The sequence below is a fragment of the Pseudorca crassidens genome, chromosome 10 (assembly GCF_039906515.1).
Source record: "Pseudorca crassidens isolate mPseCra1 chromosome 10, mPseCra1.hap1, whole genome shotgun sequence".
Lineage (NCBI taxonomy): Eukaryota > Metazoa > Chordata > Mammalia > Artiodactyla > Delphinidae > Pseudorca > Pseudorca crassidens.
This window is the reverse complement of record NC_090305.1, coordinates 14,984,528-15,012,221: the sequence shown is the minus strand read 5'-3', so window position 1 is coordinate 15,012,221 and position 27,694 is coordinate 14,984,528. Positions and strand designations below refer to the sequence as shown.

At 37.6% G+C, this 27,694-nt stretch overlaps 1 long non-coding RNA gene across 1 annotated transcript in view; it reads right to left on the bottom strand.

The window, feature by feature from the left end:
• LOC137231616 (uncharacterized) overlaps window positions 1-27,694 on the bottom strand; it is a 286,036-nt gene that overhangs the window by 9,015 nt on the left and 249,327 nt on the right. Inside the window, exon 3 of the long non-coding RNA XR_010946695.1 lies at window positions 23,431-23,534. This is a non-coding gene — a long non-coding RNA (uncharacterized lncRNA). The remainder of the gene's footprint in view (window positions 1-23,430; window positions 23,535-27,694) is intronic.

Sequence of the window (27,694 nt, the reverse complement as noted above, 5' to 3'; positions counted from 1 at the left end):
TCCTCTGTGCGGGAATCTCCCCGCTTTGCCCTCCGCACCCCTGTTGCTGCGGTCTTCTCCGCGGCTCCGAAGCTTCCCCCCTCCGCCACCCGCAGTCTCCGCCCGCGAAGGGGCTTTCTAGTGTGTGGAGACCTTTCCTCTTTCACGGCTCCTTCCCACTGGTGCGGGTCTCGTCCCTAATTCTTTTGTCTCTGTTTATTCTTTTTTTCTTTTGCGCTACCCAGGTATGTGGGGAGCTTCTTGCCTTTTGGGAGGTCTGAGGTCTTCTGCCAGTGTTCAGTAGGTGTTCTGTAGGAGGTGTTCCACATGTAGATGTATTTCTGGTGTATCTGTGGGGAGGAAGGTGATCTCCGCCTCTTACTCTTCCGTCATCTTCCCCCTCTCAGCGATTCAAACTCTTTTACAAGTAATTCTCTTACATTATCAGAGTAACACAGTGGGTGTTTTTTGTTGTTCTTGTTGCTAGATGGCTAAGGAACTTAAAATATTGTATTAAGAGATCAGCAATCATCTATTTACACCAACTTAAAAAATATCACTTAAAACATTTTTGAAGTTTCTTCAGAGTAACTGATTAGTAAAAGCCAAGCCAGCCCAGTATTGTATAGAAACTCAAAATGTTTTGTGCCTTCATTTTTAAAGCATTATTTCCTACACGTGTATTTTTCCTTTTAAAATACACAATAAATACTAACTACTAAGCCCTCACAGAACCTACACACCTGAGATGAATGAATCTTGCTTTATACAGTAATTTGTTTAGCTAAATGTGAAATCTTTCTTCTCTTATTTCCGCTCCATTTTCAAGGCTTGAGCAAGCACCATAGAGTTCCTTTCTGGGATGCAAGAGGAAGGAGAATATCTTGCAATTCCCAGTAGACTCCATTGCAGTGGGTTTATGCCAACAATTAGTCCCAGCACATATGAGCAGGACCTAGTAAATGGATTCCACAAGTTGCCCTCAAAATTGGGGGTTTCCAGAGTTCTACAAGCAGACCTTAAGCTGACTAGTGTCAGATGAATGTTATTCTCTGCAGGGAGCCACAGAGAAGAATGGCCCACTGTTTTCAAGGAGGTGAATCCAACCATAGTGAATTAGGTGAGAAAAAAGATGGGATGGTATAGAAAGGACAGATCCTTTTGTTTGGAAAGGAGGGAGAAATGCCTATCATGATCACAGCTGCCTGTTAAAAAGGGGAAGATGTGTATGAAGGGTCCTTTAGTTCTGCTGATGCCATGGGGGTTTTATAGCTAGATTTAGGGGTAGGGGCTAGAAGAGGTCTAAACTGCTTATAGGATAAAGAATAATTTGGAATCTTGAGGGAGAGACAATGTGGGAGAGAGTGTGTGGAAAAATCGAGAAGATCTAGTAGGAGCTGGATGTGGTGTGAGGTGGGGTTGTTACAGGTGTGAAGCAACCAGGATGGAGAGACTGAAATGAGTTAATGAAGAGCTGGGTGCCTAATATTCAACTTGAACTTGTTTGAGTGGTGAATATAAACAAGCCCCACTTTCTATCTCGCCACAACTTCAGTTAACTCTCTAAATACACATGTCTATGAGGCATTTTAATGCTTTATCTTGCTTTTGTGAAATTGAGCAGAGTCTAGGTAGATACAATGTCGAGGGACATAGCTTTCTTGAGAGTGTGTAAAAAAATTCTTAACATGGAATAATTCAACACAATATGGAACTGAAAACTAGAAACAAACTCCACTCCTAAAAATTGGTAGAAATCTCAGCAAGAACTTTCGAATTCCACCAGATGTGGAATAGGAATTCAAGCACCCTTCTGAAGATCTTAAGAGATACCAGATAACACATGAGCTAGATATTTGTATTAAATTAGTGTTTTTCTTGTTACAGATGTAATACATTTTAGAAAATTGAGGATTAAAATATTAAAACTAAGCATTTCTGTACATGTTTTTTAAAAAACTGTGGTAAAGTATACATAACAAAATTTATCATCCTAACCATTTTTAAGTGTACAGTTTAGTTGTATTGTCTACATTCAGATTGTTGTGCAACCATCATCAAGGTGTTCAGGAGAACTTCAGTGTAGTACTAGGGGAAGATGAAGATGTGTTTGAAGAAAATAGAATTTTGAAACATTTTCTTGTATATTTGTACTGATCGCTTGATCATTATGTAGTGTCCTTCTTCATCTCTTCTAATAGTCTTCATTTTAAAGTCTGTTTTGTGTGATATGAGTATTGCTACTCCAGCTTTCTTTTGATTTCCATTTGCATGGAATACCTTTTTCCATCCCCTCACTTTCAGTCTGTATGTGTCCCTAGATCTGAAGTGGGTCTCTTGTAGACAGCATATGTACAGGTCTTATTTTTGTATCCATTCAGCCAGTCTGTCTTTTGGTTGGAGCATTTAATCCATTTATGTTTAACGTAATTATCGTTATGTATGTTCTTATTGCCATTTTGTTAATTGTTTCGGATTTGTTTTTGTATGTATTTTTTTCTTCCTTTCCTCTTTTGTTCTCTAATCTTGTGATTTGATGACTAACGTGTATATTTGTAAAAGCATGCTTTTAAAAAGTGATTTCTCAGTTTATATTGAACACTGTTGATTGTCTACTCATCCTCCATTCCCTCCTTGTGTTTCCTCTTCAAAAAACCCCCAGTTCTGTTCATGTGTCTTCAAGTCCCACACAAAGCCCTTGCAACTCATGAGAATCTCCTTTTTTAGCTTTAGGAATGGGTCCTAATGGATCAAAGCCAGAACCTTTCAGGAATTCAGGTATAAGTCAGTCATAGCACTGTTTGCTGATCATTGTTATTGGTCCACAAATGAGTATCAGCTTAGAGTGAAAGACTTTTATTTTCTCTCTGGATATAAACAAAAGAGGTAAGGATTTTCTTATAACAATAAGTAGAAGAATCAGCCCATGGATTAAGCGAAATCTGTTGACAACATAAAAGATCATTGAAAAGAACACGTGTTCCTGTCAGGGGGTTACTGAAGCAGTCAACCCAGAAGTTAGCCTTACCTCTGGAAGTCACATGACAAGAAGTTATCTGACTCTTCAAGCCAGTTTAAGTTTGGGTTTCTCAAAGCTGCTCAAAAGCATCTTAATGATATACAGGCATATTTTGCTGGATTCTTACAATATAGCTCTGTGAGGTAGGTAGGACTGATATGATTATTTTTAAAAAACAAGGATGTAAGCTCAGAAATGTGGAGTAACTTTCTCAGGTTACTATTCAGGATAAATTTCCGAAACTGCTCTGGAATTCAGCTAGGTCTTTTCTGAGTCTTAGGTTTACTTCTTTTTACCTTGTGATGGTAGTTTACCGTCATTCCCGCCTAGGTTAAAAATGCAATGGTATGTTCTTGCCAAACAAAAAAGTAAAATCTACAACTACTTTAATACCCTAATTATTCCTCATTCTACCAACCTGCCTCAGATGTCCAGATTTCCACTTTAGTTTTTCTTTTGAATCAGAGAGAGAGAGAGAGAGAGAGAGAGAGAGAGAGAGAGAGAGGAAGTTGCTTTTCATATATTTCCATAGTATATTTCTTATATGTCCAAGATAGGCCTAGTCACATGCTACAGAAATGGAGTAATACAGAGATTTTACTTGAAGCAAAGGAAAACTTTGATTATCCTCTTACACGAGGACAAACTTTGTCCAATACCTTGGCCATTAAGACTGCTTATAACTGTGAAATTCACATATTGTTATAGGTCTCATTTTTCCTGGATACTTTAACAAAAATTGGCAAAGATTACATCATTAGAGATAACCTGAGAGAGGGAAGAAACTGTAACGTTGGCAGGGACAGTGTTGTTGGTAGCACTAGCTGAGATCTTGGAGCCACAGAAATAAACGTGGATTAATAAATGTTTCCTCAAGAATCAGAATGAGACCTCCTTCAGCTCTAATCAAGTCTTTTTGGAATTCTTAATTCTGAGAAAACTGATTTGAATCATCTTTCCAAGGTCAGTCATGGGCCACCTGCTTCTCACAAAGGAGAACATGTACTACATGGGACAGCCAAGGTGATTCATCTAGGCACAGACTAAGTACACACTGATAGAGAATCATGCTCAATTCCCATTAGAACTGGGTTTTTATTTCCTCCTAGGTAAGTGAACTTAGGTAGTTATTGTATTCTGTTCCAAATTTTTCTTTATCAGATGCTATCTTCTTGCTTTTCAGAGTTCTTTAGAATCTTGAGACGGAAGAAGGAAAACTAAAAGTAAAATCTTTTAATAAATAACCTTGTCTAGTGCTGCTTATTATGGCAGCAGGTGGTAGTAAATTAAAGACAGGCACAGGTTTTTAGACTCTCCTCTCATTAAGAGGTGGAGTATATGATTTCTCCTTTGCCTTTGGGTGGGCTCTGTGACTGCTTGACCAATAGAATATAATGGAAATGATGCTCTGTCAGTTTCCAAGTCCAAGCCTTAAGACAATGCTAGTTTCCTGTGGCAGATGGAATTCTTAGACGTCCTCCAAAATTCTCACCCCTTAGAGTACATGCCCTATGCTACACCCTCCTCTTGATTGTGGGTGGGATCTGTGACTATGCAAGATCTCACCATATGTGGAAAAGGTAAACTGACTTGCAGATGTAATTAAAGTTCCTAATGAGTTGGCGTTGAGTTAAAGGGAAGTTATCCTGGTTAGGTCAGCCTTAATCAGGTAGGCTTTTTAAAAGAGGCTCCGCCTTTCCAATAAATGGTGCTGAAACAACTGTATATCCATACAAATGAGTGAAGGTGGATTCCTCTTCACACCATACGCAAAAATTAACTCAAAATGGATAACAGACATCATTGTAAGTGTTAAAAGTATAAAACCCATAGAAAACATAGGAGTAAATCTTCATGAATTTGGATTAGGCATTAATTTCTTAGGTACAACTTTGAAAGTACAAGTGGCAAAAGACATAACAGACAAACAGTACTCCATCTAAATCAAAACCTTGTGATTCAAAGGTCATAATCAAGAAAGTGAAAAATCAACTCACAGAATGGGAAACATATTCACAGATTGTATATCTGATAGAGGACTTTTGTTCATAATATATATAAAAAAACATTTACAAATCCATAATAAAAATATAAATCACCCAACTAAAAAAAAGGGCAAAGAGTTTGAATAGACATTTTTCCCAATGAAGATATACATGAAAAGATGCTCAGCATCGATAGTCATTAGGGAAATGAGACACAAAACTACAGTGAGATTCTACCCACCCACTGGGATGGGTATAATAAAAAAGACAGACAACAACAAGTGTTGACGAGGATGAGGAGAAATAGGAATGCTCGTACATTGCTAGTGGGAATGTAAAATGATACAGAGACTTTGGAAAATGTTTACCAGTTCCTGACACTGTTCAACTTAGAGTTCCCATAGAACCCAGCAATGCCGCCCCTAGTTATAAATCCCTGAGAAAGGGAAACGTATATGCACAGAAAATCTTCCACATGAGTGTTCACAGAAGAATTATTTACCATAGCTCAAAAGTAGAAGCAATCCAGGAGTTCCCTGGTGGTCTAGTGGTTAGGATCCAGCACTTTCACTGCTGTGGCCCAGGTTCAATCCCTGGTTGGGGAACAAAGATCCCACAAGCTGCGTGGTACGGCCAAAAACTAAAGCAAACCAAATGTACATCAACTGATGAACAGATGAATAAAATGGGGTATATCCATAAAAAAGAATATTATTCAGCATTAAAAAGGAATGAAGTACTAATACAGGATACAACATGGACAAACCTTGAAAACATTTTGCTAAGTTAAAGAAACCAGTCATAAAAACCACATAATGGATGATTCCATTAATATGGCCAGAACAGGAAGATCTATAGACCAAAACAGATTAGCAGATGTGTAGGGCTGGAGATAAGGCTGGAATGGAGAGTCACTGCTATTGGGAGCAGTTTCTTTGGGGATGACAAAGATGTTCTAAAATTAGATTGTAGTGATAGTTGAACAGCTCTGTGAATATATTAAAAACCATTGAATTACGCACCTTAAATGAGTGAAATGCATGGGATGTGAATTATATTTCAATAAAGCTGTTCTTTGAAAAAAATATTAGTTGAGACCTTCCCTGAACTCAAATACACTCCCTGTTGGACTTGAAGAAGTAAGTTGCCATTAGTTCTACAGGAAATGAATTTTACCAACAACCATCAAGCTTAGAAAAGGACTCTGGGCCTCAGATGAGACTGTAGTCCTGGCTGACACCTTGATTGCAACCTTCTGAGAGCCTGAGCAGAGGACCCAGCTACGTAAGATGTGTCCAGACTTCTGACCTACAGAAACTGTGAGATGATAAATGGGTGCTTTTTATATACCAAGTTTGTGGTAATTTGTTATGCAGCAATAGATAACTAATATATTTTTACTTTGGGTCTTTTGGAACACTTGCTTTTAAAACCCAGCTGCCATGATGTGAGAAGACTAAGATACATGGAAAAGCCCTACATATGCTCCCAGCCAACAGCCAGCATCAATTCCCAGCCATGGGAGTGAGCCATCTTGGTCATTCAGCCCAAATGAGTCTGAGAGCAACAGCCTAAGAGACCCCACGCAAGAACCATTCAGTTGTGCCCAGTCAACTCACAGAAATGTGAGAGTTAATAATACCTTTAAGTGTTAGAATGGTTGTTACACAGCTAATGATATCAGGGTTTTTTTTTTAAATGCCTATTTTATTATACATTCAAATGAGTCTTTGTCTATCCTGTCAGTCGTATAAGGGTAACTCTGTTTTCATACTTCTCCATTTTTCTCTTGGAATCCTTCTAACTGTATTGAAGATTGACAGGTGGGTTCCCTTAGGAGGAGCTGAAAGACACTGTTAGATATATCTTCGATTCAAAATGAAACGCTTATTTTAGTGAAGTGGAGATGTAATTCCTGCTATATTTAAAAGGAAACCCTAATGAGGATTACTGGGGATAAATTAATTGAATAATGTATTCTCATTATTAGATAGGTATAAATAGATATATATTTGTGTTTAGGTCAGGAAGACAGAAACAAAAGACAAAAAAATAAAAATGAAAGCAATGCAGACACACTGAATCCAAATAAAGGAAGCAAAATAAGTACCACAAAACACACTCATTACTATAATATTATAAATATGGAGAAATTGCAATAACAAATGAATTCCTTATGCTTTTATGCTTCTGGTTGATTAGTATTTCAATACTCAATAAAAAGTACTGTGTAGTAACATTTTAGTCTCTGTGCCCATATGTATTATTCATTGTGGCTAGAGGCCAATTTGCTCACAAGTATAATAATTATCTAATTCTGTGTAGGGAAAGCTCTCCTCATTACTGGAACCAAGTTTCTAATTCCAGTAAAAACAATATTCAAATATTCTTGGGCAGAAAGTCAATGCATGGGCTTCAAATCTGCTTTGTTTTGTTAAAATTAGAATCAACAGTTTGAGAGCTACAGATTCATAAGAAAGTAATCCCATTAGTCACCCTCTTGGCACTACATGGATATTAATCTTTTCCTCTCATCAGTCTCTCTGACTCTTGCACAATTTTATAAGTTCCCCCACAAAGCCAAATTAATAGCGTTTCTTTCTTCAAAACTCATGAATGTGCAATTAATAATCAATGATCTTGGAAGAATAAAAGAAGCAACTTTAGGATTTCTAGATTATTTGATGGGCAGCTCTATTCCATGGGATGTTTGAAGAGGTAGTCTCCTACCTGTTATATCCTTATTACAGACAAAGTGGTTGTAGTTGATAATATTAAATGCAAATCTAATTAGAAAAATTCGCTAGCTGAGGGAAGGTGCTTGGTAAGCACCTCTAAGCCACATCCAATTCACAGTTAGGGTCACTGATTTCCTTTGCTGAAGTCAACTGGCCAATGGAGCTGCAGCCAATCACAAACCAAATTTCCAATTTGCCCTGTCCACTGAGTTCATATAAAGTGCCTCATTATGACCACAAGCTGGTAGTGTGCTCCTAGGTATCAGATAAGCAAAGTGTTATTTTCTATAAAATCTTTAAGACCAAACTCGTTTCTGGCTTGTGTCCAGCCTTGCCACAATCGTCATTAAATTTTATTATGCTTTATAGTGGTAATTGGAGTAGGAGAGGCTACATTGAAGAACTTTCTATGTGGAGAACAGTACATAAACATAGCATTGTGTAAAGAGCGTGGGATTTGGAAGCTGACAGACCTGAGTTTCAGTCCCAGTTGCACCACTTCTTAACTACATGACCTTGGGCAAGTTAATTAACATCTATAACCTTTATTTATTTGTGAAATGACTATAGTATTACCTGCCTCCCAGGATGCTTTTAAGAGGAGTAAATCAGATAACCCTATGAAAAACGGTTAGCACAGTGTATGACATATAATAACACTCAATTATTATTGCTATCACTATTATTATGTTTATCATTTATATCAGACACGAGAAAAGGGTTTAAATAGATGAAAGTTTATTTTCATTTGTTTAAATCTTCTTTCATTGCACTGTCCCTCTTCAGGTTGGAATTTCTCTATCCTTTCTAGGTTTATTCCTTCTTTTTTTTTTTTAACATCTTTATTGGCGTATAATTGCTTTACAGTGGTGTGTTAGTTTCTGCTCTATAACAAAGTGAATCAGCTGTACGTATACACATATCCCATATCCCCTCCCTCTGCATCTCCCTCCCACCCTCCCTATCCCATCCCTCTAGGTGATCACAAAGCACCAAGCTGATCTCCCTGTGCTATGTGGCTGCTTCCCACTAGCTATCTATTTACATTTGGTAGTGTATATATGTCCATGCCACTCTCTCACTCCGTCCCAGCTTACCCTTCCCCCTCCCCATGTCCTTAAGTCCATTCTCTACGTCTGTGTCTTTATTCCTGTCCTGCCCCTAGGTTCTTCAGAACCATTTTTTTCTTTTTTTTTTTAGATTCCATACATATGTGTTAGCATATGGTTATTTGTTTTTCTCTTTATTCCTTCTTACTCTCACTTTCCCTGATATTACTCATCCAAAAAAAAAGGTCTTTATGGAAAGCTCTGATCCCTGTTTACTAATTCCTACTTATCATAATGTTAAATCAATGTGCTCTTTTCTCAGTTGCGTTTTACATCTTTCTCCAGTTGTGAGAGGATGATATCTGTCTCAAACTGAAGGACTCAAATTTAAGTCCTATCAGGGCCATTAGTGGGGAGAGATTACCTCTGGCAGAGATCCATATCTATGAATGCTGAGAGGACTGGTCTTGATAGAACCTGAGAGACTCCTCCCCAATCCTAATATGGCAGAAGTACTGTGGCTTAGCAGTGCCTCAAGGCTCCCATGTGACTGTTGAGCCCCAGATCCCCAATGAAAGATGCTAGGTCTCTTTATGTCATTCATTCATTCAAATAGAAGAAATGTACTATGTATCTAGTGAATGCAATGCTCTTTTCACAGGTCATTTTCAGATCAAATAATAGAGTTCTTTATTAGTTCCTTCTGAAGGAAGCATACAAGTTGATGTATGTATACAAGCAAGGTATTCGTTATGTTAGATATAGTATACCATGAGGGGCTCAATGTAAAGGATAACAGAAGTGAGTTAAAATTGTAAAAACACAACTATGAGCCTTTGTTGTCTGTATACAAAGGCTCAATTCAAAGATCTTCAGAAGACATAGGATTATTTCAAGCAGACTACACTATTTTCAATTTTTGAGAACAATTTGACTTTCATTCAATTGGAAATGAAACTTTTTTTTTTTAATTTTATTTTATTTTTGTCTGTGCCGCATGGCATGTAGGATCTTAGTTCCCCGACCAGGCCTCGAACCCCTGCCCCCCTGCAGTGGAAGCGAGGAGTCTTAACCACTGAACCGCCAGAGAAGTCCCCTGGAAATGAAACTTTTTAATTATTTTGCTGATGGAATGAAGGAAATATAGATAGATGTACATAATGACACATTCTGAATATATACACCTATCTATTACTACCTGTTCAGAGGATTGTGATACACCGTCAATAGAGAAAAAGTAAATAATTTCCAGGAAGAAAAGTAGAATAAAGTTTGTCCCTACCCCTACCCAAGTGCTCAATTATGGTAACATAGTTTGAAGTCTGTGCCAAATCATTTTTCATTTAACTGTAGTGTTGAAACTGTACCAGTTGTTACTTGTTCCTGCTTAGATAAACAACTGTGGCAAGCACTCTGAGTGTGCCTCATGCTGACCTCATCATGGAAGCATGTGTAGGTGGACTTCTTGGAAGCTTATGGTTCAAGGTCAGAAAAGTAAAATTGTCCAAGTAATTCTCACAGATATAAAAACAAACTCTTAACTTCTCTCTCTCTGTCTCTTCTCTCAGCCTTTTGCCCTGTTCCATTGTGGACCTGGGTTTTAATAGTAACAATGCTTTGATCACTAGTTTTTTATAGTATATTAAAGTCTTCCAGAATTTGGTGAAAACATCCTTCTACTCCTTAGTCAATTCAGACTTAGAGTGTCTGTTCTCAATGTTCCAGACAAGGGCTCACTTTGAAACATGTGCTGAATGACCACTGTATGCTACACTCCTGTTTGAAAGTAGGGACAGGAAAAACGAATTTAGCAGGATTATTCCTTTAAGGAACTCACCATGCAGCAGGCAAAATGGACATTATAAAATATAAAAATTATTTGAGAGAATGCTGGACAAATTGCAATGTGCACACACAGAGCCATCCATGGGGATCATAGAAAACGTCACAGAAGAGATGGTGTTGAGTTGCCCTGCCATGAGACGAGAGGAGTGGAAGAGTATTCCAAGCAAACAAGAAGGCCTGAGTGAATCTATGGGAAAGGGGGAAATGAGCATTGTGGTTAAGAATGGAAGCAAGTCCAATTGGCTAGAGCAGAAGGTTTATCATGAAGAAATTGCAGATGGTCAGAAGCTCTTGGGCTGAAGAGTGTGGAAGGCCAACAGGAGCTTTCCCATGGGTGAGTGACATGGTCAGAATTTGTTTTGGAAAGATAACCCTTATGGCAATGTGGAGGATGGTCTACCATGAGAGGACGTAAGAAACCGAGAAAAGAAAGGTCCAAGGCAGAGACACTAGAAATGTAGAAAAGAGGATGAGCTCCAGCAATGCTTCTGGCATAGAACTACACAATTTGGTAACCAAATGGATAATAAGAGCAGGGGAAAAGAATGAATCAAGAATTTATTAATCTATTGATTAGATATTTACTAAGCACCTGCAATGTGCTGGGTACTTTGCTATGCACTGGGTGTACAAGAGTTACTAACAAAGTCCTGTCAGCTACGCCTCTTAGAGTCTAGTAGAGAAGGCTGAATGATCCCAGGTTTCTAGTTCGGATATAGATGCTGTTGATTGTGCTTAGAAACATAGGGACGGAGAGATGAAAGCTTAAGGACAATGAGATTTTGCGTTTGGTTTTCGTACGTGTGTAGATGAATGAGAGGTCTGATCTAGAATGGAATTGATGCTGTATATTTGAACGAGAGTAAATTAAATTGTCCAAGGAGAGCAAATAGAAGAGAAGAGATTAAAAGATGAAATGCTAGAGAACGGTACTGTATCTGGGTAGAGAAAAGGAGTCTAACATATGAGAGTTAAAAATGTGGTAAGAGAATTAAGAGAAGAGCCCTGGAGAAGAAAGGAAACAAAAAGGTCAGAACGATAGAGAGCAGTCAGGTGTGTGAGGTTTACTTAAAGCTTCCATTGTCCTTGCTTCTGTGTAAGAATGATCTCCTGGGCTATAAATCACACTAAAGCTCAGAGATATTTTTCCTCCCCTGGATTCTATTTTGTGCATCTTCTTTTACTGTAAATAATCCTCTACTAGGAAAGGAATACACACAACTTGGGGGAAAAAATACTCTTCTAGGAATTTCCCAGACAACTTGCCCCCAGTAGGTGGTTAGTTCTTACTTCATAGACAGAGGTCAGCCAAGTGACACAGATCTAGCCATGAGGACTTACCTGGACTGGATAGAGCTTTTGATCTGAAGAGATAGCCAGGAATAGCTTTGGAAATCTGGAAGCTAATTGCCTTGTTTCAGAATCATCAGTAATTTCCCATCCAATGTCCATTCAGATGGATGTACTTTATATGTTTCCTCTTACCAGTAGTTATCAGCTACCATCCCTAGGAATGGATGGATTGTGTTTGTTGTTGTTGTTTAAATACGGTGGAACTGCCGCAAAGGACAAGCAGCTATTTTTCCAGTGACCTATATACCATGACGACCTTTCTGAAGCCAAAATAAGAACACATTGTAAGAGGACGTTGAGTCATTTTTCACTGTGAGAGGCAGACTAGGAAATGTATTTTAGACACTTAAGACCTTTTCAATATTTATGGAGACAGGGAGGTGATATTGCAATAGTTAAGAGCACAGACGATGATAATAGGATACAATATTTAAAGTGGAGAGTGTCTTCGATTTTGCTCAGGGTTGGTCAAGATACAGTAAACCTTGTTGTCATGCCATTTCCATGTGGGACAGGGGAGCCTGACTCCGGAAATTCTACCTATTGTTTTGGCAAAATGGGAATTATTCCAGCTTGCACATCCATCTGTGTGGCGGCAGAGACAAATTTGTGTACTTATGGTGCTAAAAGTGAGCCACTGAAGCCTCTTCCTCATGCTGGATCCTAGTTCTTAGACTCTGATGACACCAAATAGGCCAACTCCGTTCTCTTTAACACCTGAGGTCATATGAATGGCTTGGTTGCAGTGCGTTAGCATTGGGTGGCAGGGTAACTTTTCTGGAAGTACATGTAGCCACAAAGAATATTGTCTTGCCACCTGTTTCATTTCTTCATGTTTGTGAAGCAGAAGGAAGACTGCCATCATTCTAGGTAGTCATTCCTGTGTTTCTATACATGTGACGACGGCCAGGTAGTAATATGAAAAAGATACCATGAAATTACGGCAAATGACTCTACTGGAATGTCAACAGGAAGCTGATAATAAAAGCAAATTTCCATCCTTTTTAAATCAAGGAAGGTGTTTCTCGGAGGGAAGTGGGACCCATTTATTTCAGCTAAAAGTAGAAAGTATTTCTTTAAAATAACTGGCCATGATATGACTTCCTGGGGGTGTTATCTTGTTCTTCTTTCCTCTCACCTTAGCTTTCAAAGAAAATTCAATCTTTTGGAAAAATTATTTTCGTTATTGTTCAGCTCCTGGTGCCGGTGATCCCCTAAGGTGGACCACCTGCTGCTCTTAAAGTGATGATGTGACAGCATGACCGAAAGAAGCATCTTGTCACTAAATTCCATCTACTCCTGCCCCAAGTAGGTAATGATTGAACCAGATAAACTGCATCTTGGGGGGTGGGGGGGTGGGAGGAGAGAACTTGAGAGGGATTTGGGTGTGAGGCTGTACAGGTAGAGTTGTCCTTAACAATGCGTTTAAACAGGCTAGAGGTGAGGTGGGGTCTTTGTATCTTAGGTATGGGTGCAAATTCTCAGTGTTTTTCAAAATAGAATTTGGACCAGATAGAATTAGAATTATCAGTGATTTCTGGAATCCTGATCTTTCCAGGACCATCCATCTTTTCTCATTTTTGCCACAAGGACTTATTGAAGGGTTGACTTGAGACAGCAGACAGGATTTGGCCCCAAACTGTTTTTCTTCTCCCCCATAAAAAGGTTCCCACTGTAATCATTCTCTGCATGACAGATAGTACTGGGAGACGATACATACGAGTCAAGATGAAACTATTCTGTTTAATCAAGAATGAGCTAAATGTCAGACACTCAGTGTTCTAGATCAACAATTTCCAGGATTGATACATCTTAATCAAGTAATTAGGTGACTCTTCCGGTGGTGGTTTCCACATCGTAGAGAGGAACAGATTTGCCGCTTTGCTCCGATGGCTGCTAGCAGCAGTGTTGGTTGTTAACAGAGACATTTACACGGAACCACCAGTTGGCAGGGGCTAACACTTTGTTACTTGCTATTCCCACATGCTGAGGATTTTGGGAAGGCTGCCAAACTTTGTGTCTCATGTAGCTCTTCAGTATAATAACAGCAACAGCAACAGAGAGCCTTGGGGAAAAAAAGAGGAAAAAGAAGAAGAGGAAAGGAAACAATGGAGCAAAGTCCCTGGCTTCATACTAAACGTGAACGGAATGAGAACATTTTAGTGGCACTTTTCTTTCCTTCTCTTTTCTTTCTTTCTTCCTTCCTTCCTTCTTTCCTTTCTTTCTTCTTTCTTTCTTTCTTTCTTTCTTTCTTTCTTTCTTTCTTTCTTTCTTTCTTTCTTTCTTTCTTTCTTTCTTTTCTTTTCTTTTCTTTCCCTTCCTCCCTCCCTTCCTTCCTTCCTTCCTTCCTCTGTCTCTGTCTCTCTGTCTCTCTCTTTCTCTCTTTCTCCCTCCATTTAAATAGCATTTTTAATTGAGGTGGATGCTTCTCAAACTTTAAAGTTTTTTCAAATCACCTTGGGGTCCTGTTAAAATGCAGATTCTGATTCTGCCTGTTGGAGGTGGGGCCTAAGGGTCTTCTTTTCTAATAGCACCTGGTGATGCAGATGCTGGCCGGGACCTGGACTATTATTTGGCTGTGGGCGCTGAGGGGTTGGTAAAGGAAATAACACCAGGTCTGGTAGTGATGGTTGTGGTTGTCTGAGAAGCACGGGCTCTGAAATGACACTGATACCTTTCTGCCCCACCCCTCCTAGATACCTGAGATTGAACACTTTCTATATTATAATCCCAATCAGAAACATCACCTGTAGTGGAAGAAATATTAGGAGTCAGAAGATCCTAGTTCCAGTTCCGTTACTACCTAGCTGTGTGATAATAGGCAGGTCCCGTATCCTCCTCGGGGGTCCATTTGCTCATCAGTACCTAAAGGAATTACATGTTAATGTGCTTGACCTTTGTTTCAGGGCTAACTCGATGAGATGTTATAGCCTGTCTATTGAAAAGGTGGATTCAGGGTTGTACTTGAAACCAGTAACATCTGAATTTTCTCTGAGTTATTCTGTCTTCAAAAAATATAAAATGAGCAAAAATCAGTTTCAAAGAACAAATGGGTCTTTTCTACTGTGTGTCCCTGACCACATAAAACACTGGAGCCCAATTCATTGAGGGCTGATTACTACAAAGTCCAGGAGCTGATGACTAAGCAGACTCTGTACGTAGGAAAATGGTACATAACCATCCCAGAAGCTGAAGGTGACTGGGAAGGTGAAGGTCACATTGGAATGACCTGAGAAGAGTCAGAGGTCCAGTTTTAAGGGACATCAACCAGCAGGTAGCAGGACTGACCACAAGGACTCCAGCCTCAGAGCACTGGTGTGCCAAATGTGGGACACCAGGCAACCACACAGGTTGAGTGTCCGTGAAGCTGACTCTGGTTGTGGGAACAGAAAAATGATTCAGGCAGTGATTGGCTGAAAACGTCAAGAAAAGAATCTGGTAACCAGAAGTGCACTATAGTGTCATCATGAAAAAGGGAGATTAGTCTGATTCAACGTGTAGCCTCTGACTTCAGAGGAATTCTACCAGATGAAGGAAAAGGTTGATCTCGAAGGTGGAAGTTATATAAACTATGAAATGTGGAGCCATGTGAGATAATTGGGTACTCTGAGGTATCTTGTCAATGGCTTTCACTTCATGGAAGTTTGTGTACAGTTTTTCTCTCATTGTAGAATGAAAGAGTTGAAAAAGACATTGATTGTACAGATGAAGAAACGAAGATCCAGTGGGATTAAGTGACTTGACCGAGGTCACAAAGCTTGTTAGTTACAGAATCAGGATTAGAACCTAAATTTCAAGAATCCTAAGTCAATGTCATTTTGAGTCTTCCATGCTAGTTCCTTTCATCCCTCATTAAGGTGGCAAGAGGTCTCTACTGGCAATGCTAAAAACAGTGAAAAGATAATAAAGAGAAAATTTACAATTTTAGCCCACTCAAAAATTGCAGAATGAGTTTTCTCTTTCTCTGACTTTAGTGAAATGGTTTTAGAGGTCGTATTCTTCCTATAAGACTTCTGCAGTGGTAAGTTGAGTAAAGTTTCAGAAACTAGCTTATTCAGAAACAGTGATTAATTAGACTTAGCACTGAAGATGGGAATAAGGCAGGGTCACAGAGTCATGTTATGTAGGTGGCTGCTGACAGATTAATGTGAAATGAATGAATGATGGCTTTAAATGGCCACAAAGAAGGACTTTAAAGGTCTTCCAGTTTAAAATGCTTTCTGATAAGCTGTCCTTCACACAGCATTTCTTTTTTTTTTTTAACATCTTTATTGGAGTATAATTGCTTTACAATGGTGTGTTAGTTTCTGCTATATAACAAAGTGAATCAGTTATATATATATACATATATCCCCATATCTCCTCCCTCTTGCGTCTCCCTCCCACCCTCCCTATCCCACCCCTCTAGGTGGACACAAAGCACCTAGCTGATATCCCTGTGCTATGTGGCTGCTTCCCACTAGCTATCTATTTTACATTTGGTAGTGTATATATGTCCATGCCACTCTCTCACTTCGTCCCAGCTTACCCTTCCCCCTCCCCTTGTCCTTAAGTCCATTCTCTACATCTGCGTCTTTATTCCTGTCCTGCCCCTACGTTCTTCAGAACCTTTTTTTTTTTTTAGATTCCATATATATGTGTAAACATACAGTATTTGTTTTTCTTTTTCTGACTTACTTCATTCTGTATGACAGTCTCTAGGTCCATCCACCTCACTACAAATAACTCAATTTCATTTCTTTTTATGGCTGAGTAATATTCCATTGTTTATATGTGCCACATCTTCTTTATCCATTCATTTGTTGATGGAAACTTAGGTTGCTTCCATGTCCTGGCTATTGTAAATAGAGCTGCAATGAACATTGTGGTACATGACGCTTTTTGAATTATGGTTTTCTCAAAGTATATGCCCAGTAGTGGGATTGCTGGATCGTATGGTAGTTCTATTTTTAGTTTTTTAAGGAACCTCCATCCTGTTCTCCATAGTGACTGTATCAATTTACATTCCCACCAACAGTGACACAGCATTTCTGAATTTTCCCTAAAATTCCCGAAAGATATAGGAAAAAACAAACAAAAACCTAAAAATAAAAACAAAAACTGTAAGGCCACTTTTGCCAAATCTGAGAGCAAATTCCACTTACTAAAATAACTGTGGAGTTTAACAGGGAATGCCGTGAACTCTTCTTTAGAAACCAAGACTGCCAGCCTGTAAAAGTAGGACATTGATTCAGAGGCTCTGGGTTGTACCAAATGAAAGCAAGTAGTTTGCTTTGTGAGCACTGCATCTGAGGCAGAGTACTTCTACGTGTCCCCTTGCCCACTGGCATCTTGTCTTGTGTGTACACTTTGAAACAATTCCCAGAGAACAACATGTAAGGAGGCAGCAATCGGGGTGGATGGGAAACAGTATATCATAGTATATTGTGTCCCGTGAGGTATGATTCCAAGAAGTATACCACACTGATTAGCATATAGACAAAAAGAGCATTGAGAGTGGAAATTTGGCACTTTTGGGTTTTTTTTTGCATGTATTCAGTAGGTTCAGGGTGTGAAAGAAATAGCACAGATAGAATTAACTCCAAGTAATTTAGCAGAATAACATGAGTTCAATGCGGACTAGGTTCTGGAACTTTTACTAGGAAGAGTGACCATGAATATTTTCCAGACTCAGATTCCAAAAAGGATTTTACCAATACTCAAGAAGACACTGAGTGGGACCAAGAGAAGTCTACAAACCATTTTTATTAAAAAATATTATTTCTGGCTAGAAATCTCATTACAGGATGGCTGGTATGCAAAAAACGCACGGCAAATAAAGAAAAAGCAAGCATCGTTACAAACATTCAAAACACCAGCACATCTTTTAATGTTATTTTCTAGAGAAGCCAGAATATGGTTTTAGAAAACCCTGGATGGCCTCAGTGGAATGCAGAAGGAAACATGTGAGAAAAAGACCAAAGAACTGAGCAAAATGTATTGTGATGGAGAAAAAGCTGTGAGATTTGAAAAAAGAATCGCAAGGACACAGTCAGCACAAGAGCAGAAATAAAAATCTTCATCAAAGAGAGCAAGGAACCAAATGAATAGTCAGGAGACTGAATGTTTTGATCTTCAAACAAACCAGAGAAACCCTCTAAGAATACACATAATAGGACAGACGGTTAGAAAGATGATAGACATTGAGGAAAAAGGACTTATGTCATACCCATAGAATATTGGTATTCCTGAAAAAGAGAAGAAAAAAGGAATAGATGCAATAATCAATTATTTATCCAAGAAGATACTCTGGGAAAAAATGACCAGTGTCTTCAAATCAAAGTGGCTCCTTACATTCCAAGCAAAATTAAAAGGAGCCAAGCTAAAACCCATCTTGGCAAAATTTTGAAATGTGAAAATTAAGAGCAAAAATTTTACATGTATTCTGATAGAAAGATAAATTGGTTATCTAAAAAAATTCTTTAAACATGGTTGACTTTAGATATCTCTTCTAAAACTTTTAGTGTAAGAGTAATTGGAAAGCAGTGAAGGATTTCTCTAGACCATCTACAGAATTTTGAGGGGAAAAGTTTTGGTTAAATAATTTAAAAGCAAAGTTTTTCTCTTGTGAAGGCAATAGAAATATATTGATTTTTTAAAAATTTTTGCTATAGAAACAGGCCTTAAAATGTACTACCTTAGTGAACTTTTTAGAAATAAAATTATTTAAGACTTACTCTAGTTACCTGAGAAATGATTCAAAAGAGAAAACATAAAATGAGCAAATCATCATAGTAAAGAATTGATTAATTAAGCCAGCTAAGTGTGAAGGTAAGTGAAAATAATTTTTGTAAATGTTTTATAAATATTACAAATCTAAATGTCAAAAAACAACTGTTGAAAGAGTAGGTATTCATGCTATACATAAAAATAGTATTTAAAGTTGTAGATAATGCATCCAAGCACTATTAAATGGAAGCATGGGAACTAAAAGCGTGTTAAAGGTTTCATTCTTGCCTTTAATATTTAGAGATAGAATGATTTTAAAATGGTTAAGTAATAGGTTTCATTCTTTTACTTTATTTGGAAATAGAATGATTTTTAAATGGTCTTAGAACTGCTAAAAATTATAAAAGCAATAACAAATCTCTACAAAAAATTAGAAGCAAATCAATTATAATCTACATAGAAATTTATTCAAAAACCACTAAGAGCACAGAAAACTGAAATCATTAAATCAAGACTGCATAAGTATGATAAAATATTGCAATTATTAAAAGTAAATTATTTAACATATTAAAATTTGTGAGATCTAGCTAATGCAGCATTCATTAAGAGGAATGTTTACAACATTAAATGCTTGTTATTAAATGAAGAAAATTCACAAATCAATGACTTTAGCCTTTACCTTAAGAAACTAAGAAAAGAGCAACAAATTAAACCTAAAGAAAGAAGAAAGGAATTAATAGCAATACTACACAAACTTTTTCAGACAATTGAAAAGGAGGGAATACTTCCCAACTCATTCTATGAGCCAGACGTACTCTGTTACCAAAGGCAGACAAACACAAGAAAAGAAAACTACAGACCAATATTTCTCATGAACATAGATGTGACATTTCTAAACAAATTTTTACCAAATGAATTCAACAATATGTTAAAAAGATAATAACACATCAGGACCAAGTGGAGTTTATCCCAGGAATGCAAGGTTGCTTTCATACTTGAAAATCAATTACTAAATGCACTTGAACATATTAACAAATTCATATGGTCATTTCAGTAAGCACAGAAAAAGCGTTTGACAAAATCCAACACTCATTTCTCTATTTCTATAAAACCTCAGCCAACTAGGAATAGAATGGAACATCCTCAACCCAATAAAGAGCATTTAGGAAAAGCATACAACTAACATGATACTTAATAGTGAAACACTGAATGCTTCCTTCCTAAAATGAGGAACAGACAACAAATAAAAATGCTTGCTCTCATCATTTTCACTCAACATTGTCCATAAGGGTCTAGCCAGTGCATTTAGGCAAGAAAAGGAAATAAAAGACAAAGAAAGAAGTAAAACTGTCTTTGCTCACAGATGACATAATTGTCTATGTAGAAAATCCAGTGGAATTTATATAAAGCCACTAGAACAAGGGAGTTTCGCAACCTTGCATGATACAAGATTGATGTATAAAAATCAATTATACTTTTATATACTATCAATAAGCAAATGGAAATAGAAAATGAGAAAAACAATACCATTTACAATAGCATCAAAAATGTGAAAGGAGAGATTTGACCTAAGATTTTCAAGGTTTGTACACTAAAAACTACAAAACATTCCTGAGAAAAATTAAAGAGGGTCTAAATAGATGGAACGATATACCTTGTACACAGGTCAAAAATCTCAATATTTTTAAACTGTCAGTTCTCCCTAAGTTCATCTATAGTATAAGTGCAACCCTATCAGTATTCCAGAAGTTATGGGTTTTTTTGTTAGAGATTAACATTGATAAGTCGATTCTAAATTTCATATGAAATTCAAAGTAACTTGAGTAGCCAAAACACTTTTGAAAAAGAACAAAGTTGGAGGATTAACATTATATAATTTCAAAACTTACATTAAGCTGCAGTAATCAAGGCAGTGTGGTATTTGTATTCAGATAGAAAAATGGATCAATGTAACACAGTAGAGAGTCCAGGAATAGGGTCACCCACATACAGATAACTAATTTTTGATCATTTAGCTTTTTCACAGAAAACATAGGAGAGTATTTTTGTGATTTTAAGATAGGCAAAGATTTCTTAGAAAAAATACAAAGAAAATACAAATTGATAAATTGGAATTCATCCAAATTAAAATATTCTTCTTACTGTACACTCAATTAAACATGGAAATGCAAGCCTAAGACTAGAAAAACATACTTGTAATGTATATATTTCACAAAAGAATTGTATCTAAAATATATAAAGAACTTCTACAAAACACCGATAAAAGGCAAAAAAAAACCCAATATAAAATCATTAAAAGGCTTAAAAATATACTTCTCAAAAAAGGTCAATAAACATTAATATATACTCAACATCATTAGTTGTAAGGGAAAAACAAATTAAATCCATAATGAGATACTATTTTACATCAATTATGTTGACCAAATAAAAAGACTAGCAATTCCAAATATTTGCAAGAATGTGGAACATTTGGAACTCTAATACTCTGCTGATAGGAGTGATCCAATCATACTGGAAACAGTTTGGCAACTTCTTACAAAGTTAGACATATATTTACCCTTAATCCTGTAATTTCAATCCTAGATATTTATAGAAGAAAACTAAAAACATATGTCCATACAACATCTTTTATAAGGTGTTGATATGAGCTTCATTGTGAATAGCCAGAAAATAAAGAAATACATATTTATCAACAGAAACATGGGTAAATAATTTGTGGATTATTCATATAGTATGCCAATAAAAAGGAACAAATTATGATAAACTCAACAACATAAAATGATCATTATGTTGAGTAAAAGAAGCCGAAAACATACTGTATTTTTCCATTCATTTGAATTTCAAGGACAGGCAAAACTAATCTGCAGTGATAGAACTTAGAAAGTAAGTTGTCTCTGGAGAATGGGAATTTGGAAAGGCACTCAAGGGTACTTTTCTAGTGATGGAAATGTTCTATAACTTGTTTGGATGGTATCTGCATGCTTAGATAGGACTGCCAAAAACATCAACTGTGAGATCTGTGATAAATATTAATTTTTTTAAAAGGACATTATATTTTTGGTATAACTTTCTTCCTTTGCACATATGTGTTTGTGTAGGTATATGTGGATATATGCATATATTTATATATGTGTGTGTGCATGTGTGTGTATGTGTACATATATATGCACGTGCAAAGCTAAACCTAATCTCCTGAAATATTAAAATGATCGCTTTCTGTCAGATCATTTGTGTTAGCAAAGACATGTGGGTATATTAGAAAGATACGAGATATTTTTCATTTATCATTGATATCTAGGCACCCCTGAGTCGAAAATCACACTATATAAGATAAATATGAGTTTTCCCCAATAATACATATTTAACACAGTTTTATTGCCATAAGCAAATGGAGGACACTGAGATAGTGGAGATTACAGTGTCTGAAGTTAAGTTCATTTTATCTTAATGACTAAGTTGTTGGTTATTTTAACTCAGAGAGAGGTTTGCCCATGCAAAACGCCTAGGGTTTAATTTTCTATTTTTGCCCCTCCCCCCCTTTCACCAAACATGATTAAAAATTTAATAAGTCAAACAAAAAAACTAAAAAGGTAAGTGTATTTTTCTCTGACAAGAATCTTGAGAAATTGTTCTTCTCTAACTAGTAAACTTCTTTTTTTCATTTTGAACTTTATATTTTGCATTTTGTATATGGAAAGTGACACAGAGAGAGACAGACTGATGGACAAAAATTGAAAGGGGCTGGACCAATTAATTACTCATCCCAATGTCACTGAATGAGGAATGATGGAGAAGCAAAAGTGAGAACATTCCATTTAGGAAGAAGAAACATCAGACTTTGGAAATATATTATCCTTTATAGCTAACATTTATAGAACATCTAATATGTGCCCATCATTTCTAATTTATTTGACGTTATTTCATTTAATTCTAAAAACAACACCCCGTGGGTTTCTCTAACCTTTTCAAATACCATAAAGAATGTGGACCATACCAAGGACGTGGTTATATATAAAATTCTGCTTTTGCTTCTATAAGAGGGGGACTAACTCCTAGAAGAGTAGTCACCAGTTATTAGTTACTCAAATACGTTTCTTGACAAAGCCCCAATACCAATTGATCTAAAATAATACAGAAAACCAAGACAAAAAAATCATCATCATGACATCAACAACAAAATAGTTGTTCCTTAACAATACCTTTCCATTGAAAAGTCCTAGAGTCTATTGCTGCTGTTAAGGGCTCAGATGAACTTCATTCCATATCTAACACTTGTGCACAGACTGTTAAGTCATCTTCCTCATGTGTGTAATACGATTTTCAGTCTGGTGTGATTTTCACTCTCTCCCTATGTACACAAACAAACCACTCGGCAGATTCGTAAAAATAGCTGTTTCTTGCTCAGCTTGCAATAGAAAATGATGTGTTTGTAGTTTCAGCAGTGCTGATATTGTGTGAGTAATGTCTGTATTTGATCATCTGGGTGCTTATTAGCAGAGGAAGAACATTCAAATTTGCTTTTAAAATTTACGTGGAGGGGCTACCCCTTCATTAGAGGTGGGTGGGGAGAAAGGAGAAAACAGAAGACCCTGGTTTATTGCTTTACACAGTGGCCCTTTTTGGAGTATCCCCAGAATTAAATTAGATGTTGCAGCTCAGAGACTTAGTTCTTATGCTTTCATTCGGCTGGTGGTTATGGTGGAATACAGCTAACTCTTAATCACGAATATGCAAAACCACAGAGAATCCCATACCTTATTTGAGACACGCCTTTTAATTTCTAATACAGCTGATCTTCCTACCAAAACACTGAACAGATTTTACTGTCTCTTCCTTCATTTGTGGTCCGAGTGCAGTGCTAATGAGAAAAAAAAATGGGTAAAAGTTAGGAATAAAGGGAAGGGGGAGGACATTTACAAACCCTGCACACTTCACTCTATGGATCATCAGTCCTTGAACATTTTAAATGAAGGTAGATTAAGGACAGAACTTGGAAAAAACAAAGCTGGTGTTTACCTGTACATTGGAGTCTGTGTCAGGAAGGGCTAAGTGAATGAGTTTAAAGAGTACAGCTGGACTCTGGAATTTTGCTACTTTGCCCTTTAGAGGCAAAAGGCAAAGGAAGAAACAGGGAAATCATAGACAAATAATAAAAATAAATGAAAACCTAATTTTCACTTGTAAAGAAAAAGCTGTCAATTTTCTTATGTCTTGTTCCTTTTGTTGAAATCTCATTAAGAAATATGTATATCAAATACATAATTTTTTACTCACTACATAGAGTAAAAAACAGAGTGTTCCATAGAGTGTTCACTGAAAACACATTTTTTCTAGATCCCGAGAAATAATCAGTGAATTTCTTTTATCTGTTATTTCTTCTACATATCTCTAACTAATGTCTATATTTCTAAGTCTACATCTACTAGGACAAATAATAAAAAATTAACATACATGATGGGGTTTTTTTCATATAATTTGCCAAACAACTTTTCTGACAGACATCTTCACTGGCTAGAATATTTTTCTTGATGAACAGTTAATTAAAAGGTGACTGGTTCTATGTCATACAAACATAGTCTTGTGTCTGTCTGTTGCTCTGAGTCTTAGCTCCCAGGAGCGTGATCTCTCCGGAGCAATTTCAATGTAAAAGGGAATTGGTTGAAACCCTGTACTTGAACCTTTCAGAAAAGTCAGAGCATTTGTGAATAGAGTTGCTCATTTTTTTTGTTTTTTTTTTTAATTAGTTAATTTATTTTATTTTTGGCTGTGTTGGGTCTTCGTTGCTGCATGTGGGCTTTCTCTAGTTGCGGCGAGCGGGGGCTACTCTTCGCTGCGGTGCGCGGGCTTCTCACTGCGGTGGCTTCTCTTGTTGCAGAGCACGGGCTCTAGGTGCGTGGGCTTCAGTAGTTGTGGCTGGCGGGCTGTAGAGCGCAGGCTCAGTAGTTGTGGCGCACGGGCTTAGCTGCTCTGCAGCATGTGGGATCTTCCTGGGCCAGGGCTCGAACCCATGTCCCCTGCATTGGCAGGCGGATTCTTAACCACTGCACCACCAGGGAAGTCCCCATCAGGTTGCTCTTGATTCAAAAACTGCAGATAGGGAGACATGCCTAAAGAATTTGTGAAATGCAGAGAAGCGCTGCGTAGGCACAAAATTAAGTCAAAAGAGATGAAGCAAACCCCAAGGAATGAATGAAAGAGATTCATTCAATAGGAGAAATCAATGAGTGAAGCAGCCCAGGTTTACGTTGTACTGATACTTGCCTTGAAACTAAGAGATAAAAATCATACCATGTTTTGTTGTTTGATCCCTGCAAACCATTTTATTGTCCCTATTTCTCTTGACAGAGGCAACCATATATGTAGGTATAGTGCCAAACTGGCGGGGAGGAAGGGCGTACTGAGCAAAAAATTATTATCTCTAATTACTTAGGAGCTCACATAGCAGCTCTGTCACAATGGCCCAGCCAGGATGCCAGCTCAGGCACCTTACCTCAACTTCCTGCTCTTTTCAGATTGTACTACTTTCTGATATATTTCTTGTTGGGACCCTGACATTGAGTTGTCTTTTTAAAATTTATTTGTTTGCTTGTGGGGAGAAGAGGAAAAGAACATAAGAGCAACAGAATGAGAGTAAGGAGTATTGGCAGACGTCTAAGGAATATGTAAGGAAAAGAGAGCGGGTACATTTTCCACACAGTAATTCATCCAACCTCTGCAGTTCTAGGCTCTTAACTAACCTTTCTCCCTCATCAAGATGGTCAAAACTTCATTCTGATGGTCTTCTGCTCCTGCAAGTACTGTTTTCCTCCTTTCCCAACCAGGAAGTTGTCACCAAAATATATATATATATATATATATATATATATATACACACACATTATGGAAGCGAGATAAAAATAATAGCCACAGTGTCTCAATACTTCTCCAATATTATTTGAGCAGATAACTGGTACCTCTTTGTTTCTTTTATCAGTCATTTGTCACAGCCTATACCTAATTCTTTATCAGCTTACAAGAGTGACCAAGTTGGGCCTGATTTGGATCAGGTAGAAGCTGGAAGCTGGGGGAAGCAATCCTGAATACTGAATTGGATAATGGCAGGAACCCTTCAGGAAAGCAGCTCTATTTGAATTAAAAGGCCACTGGCAGAAAGAAGAGAAATCTTACAGGCAGCATGAGACCTTGAGTTGGACTTTCTAGCTCATTCTCTCACCTCCTGAATGTTAAAGAGGTGATGGACTCAGGGATTTGGTGTGCCTACATAACTCCTGTGTATCAAAGTCATCTACTGATTTGTACTAAATAATTAGGTAGAATCTACAGTCCATGCCCTGAATAAGAATGAACAGTTTCTTTCTTTTTTCTAACAGCCACATCTTTGTGCAGATTCCTGGCATTTTTTTCTTTGTAGAAGTAAAAAAAAGATGCTGCAATGGAATGACAAAATAAGGAGACGGGCGGGTGAGAGGGGTTTGCTGGGCTCTGAAATCCCGAGGAGAGAAAATAATGCAACTGTCTTAGTAAGTACTTGTTAACACTACTCGTTTAGAGCACAGTCTCACAAAGATTAGTTTGGATTTGTTGTAAGCCTGTCTCAGAAGCAGAGTCATTTGTATTGCTTGCCTATGGGAACAGCTGCTATTTAGTCACTCGACTGGGGAGAATCGCACCCTCTTTACCACCCCCCATGGGCGCTGAAACTATCTCACGGGGGCACTGGAATCAGAGTCAGGAGCTTCATATTTTACTCAAGCCAATTTACTGCCTGAGCAATGTTCTTTAAAACGTGGCAAGACTGTAACAGTACCGTTCATCTTTTGCCTAGAAACGTGACCTGGTAGATTGGTGGGGCCCCTGCCAGTCTTGAAATAGAAGTTTCTGTCACTGCAAATGAGAAGAGGTCATCATACCTCTGGAGCAGATCCTGATGCACTCAGCTAAACTCTTCAGATGTTCATGGTTTGCTGGCGCCTCTGTCCTGTCTCCACAGTGTCTTCCAGCAGCGCCTAATAAAAATTTGAATGAACCAGAAGCTCAGTGTTTGAGGAAGGTCTCCCGTGAACTTGTCCTTATTGAAATGCTTGGTGAAGAGGTGTGGGCTGTGCCCGGGGAGCCAAGACATGCCTCCACTTTCCATGGGTAACGGGTCCTGAGGTGGGACTATTAATGCTCTAAGCCCTGGGGATGACTCGCAATTATCTAGACTTTCAAGGTGAAGATTTCTAGGTGTCAAAAGGTAACTACTACAAAGATAACCAAGAACTAACATGAACTTCATCTCATCTCTCCTCCCCAAAACTTAAAAATTCCAAACTTGTTACATTAGGGGAAATCATGCAGAAACACTCCAGCTGTTCATTACTTTGTGAAGCTGAATTCAGCATTTCACACACACACCCCCCCCTGCCTTTTTTTTTAAACTTTGTTTTTCAGAGTGTAGTTTTAAAAGGATGTGTCTGGTATCAGGGACCTTATCTGTCTATAATTCTCTCTACATTCTTGCCTTTTCTCTTCCACTTCTCATTTAAAAATTTTCCAACTGTAGTATTTGGTTCAACCCAGCTTCCAAAACCCTTAGTCATCTTAAAGAAAATTCAAATTGCATTTTCTAAAAGCATTTGGCATCATTTGTTTCTCTCAGCATTGGTGATGAGGGGAATATGTTAGTTTGTGGAGACAGCAGTGCAGTGGAAAGTACATAAGCTTTACAATTAGACGGACCTGGTTCAAATCCACCCGATCCAAGTCCATAATCTTAAGCAACTTATTCATTTACTTTTCTAAGGATTATTTTATACAACTATGAAAAGAGGGAGGAGAGACATAATAATCAATTAAGAGGGTTGTGAAAATAAAATAATATGTATAACTTGTAATACATAGGATATATAATGTATTTGGCCGATCGTGGGAGTTCAGTACATTTCAGCATCTTCCCCTGTTTGCGTGGGAGATCACTGACTCCAGATTTTGGGGCATATGCCCAGAACACACATCTTGAGTTATATTTTTTGTTCT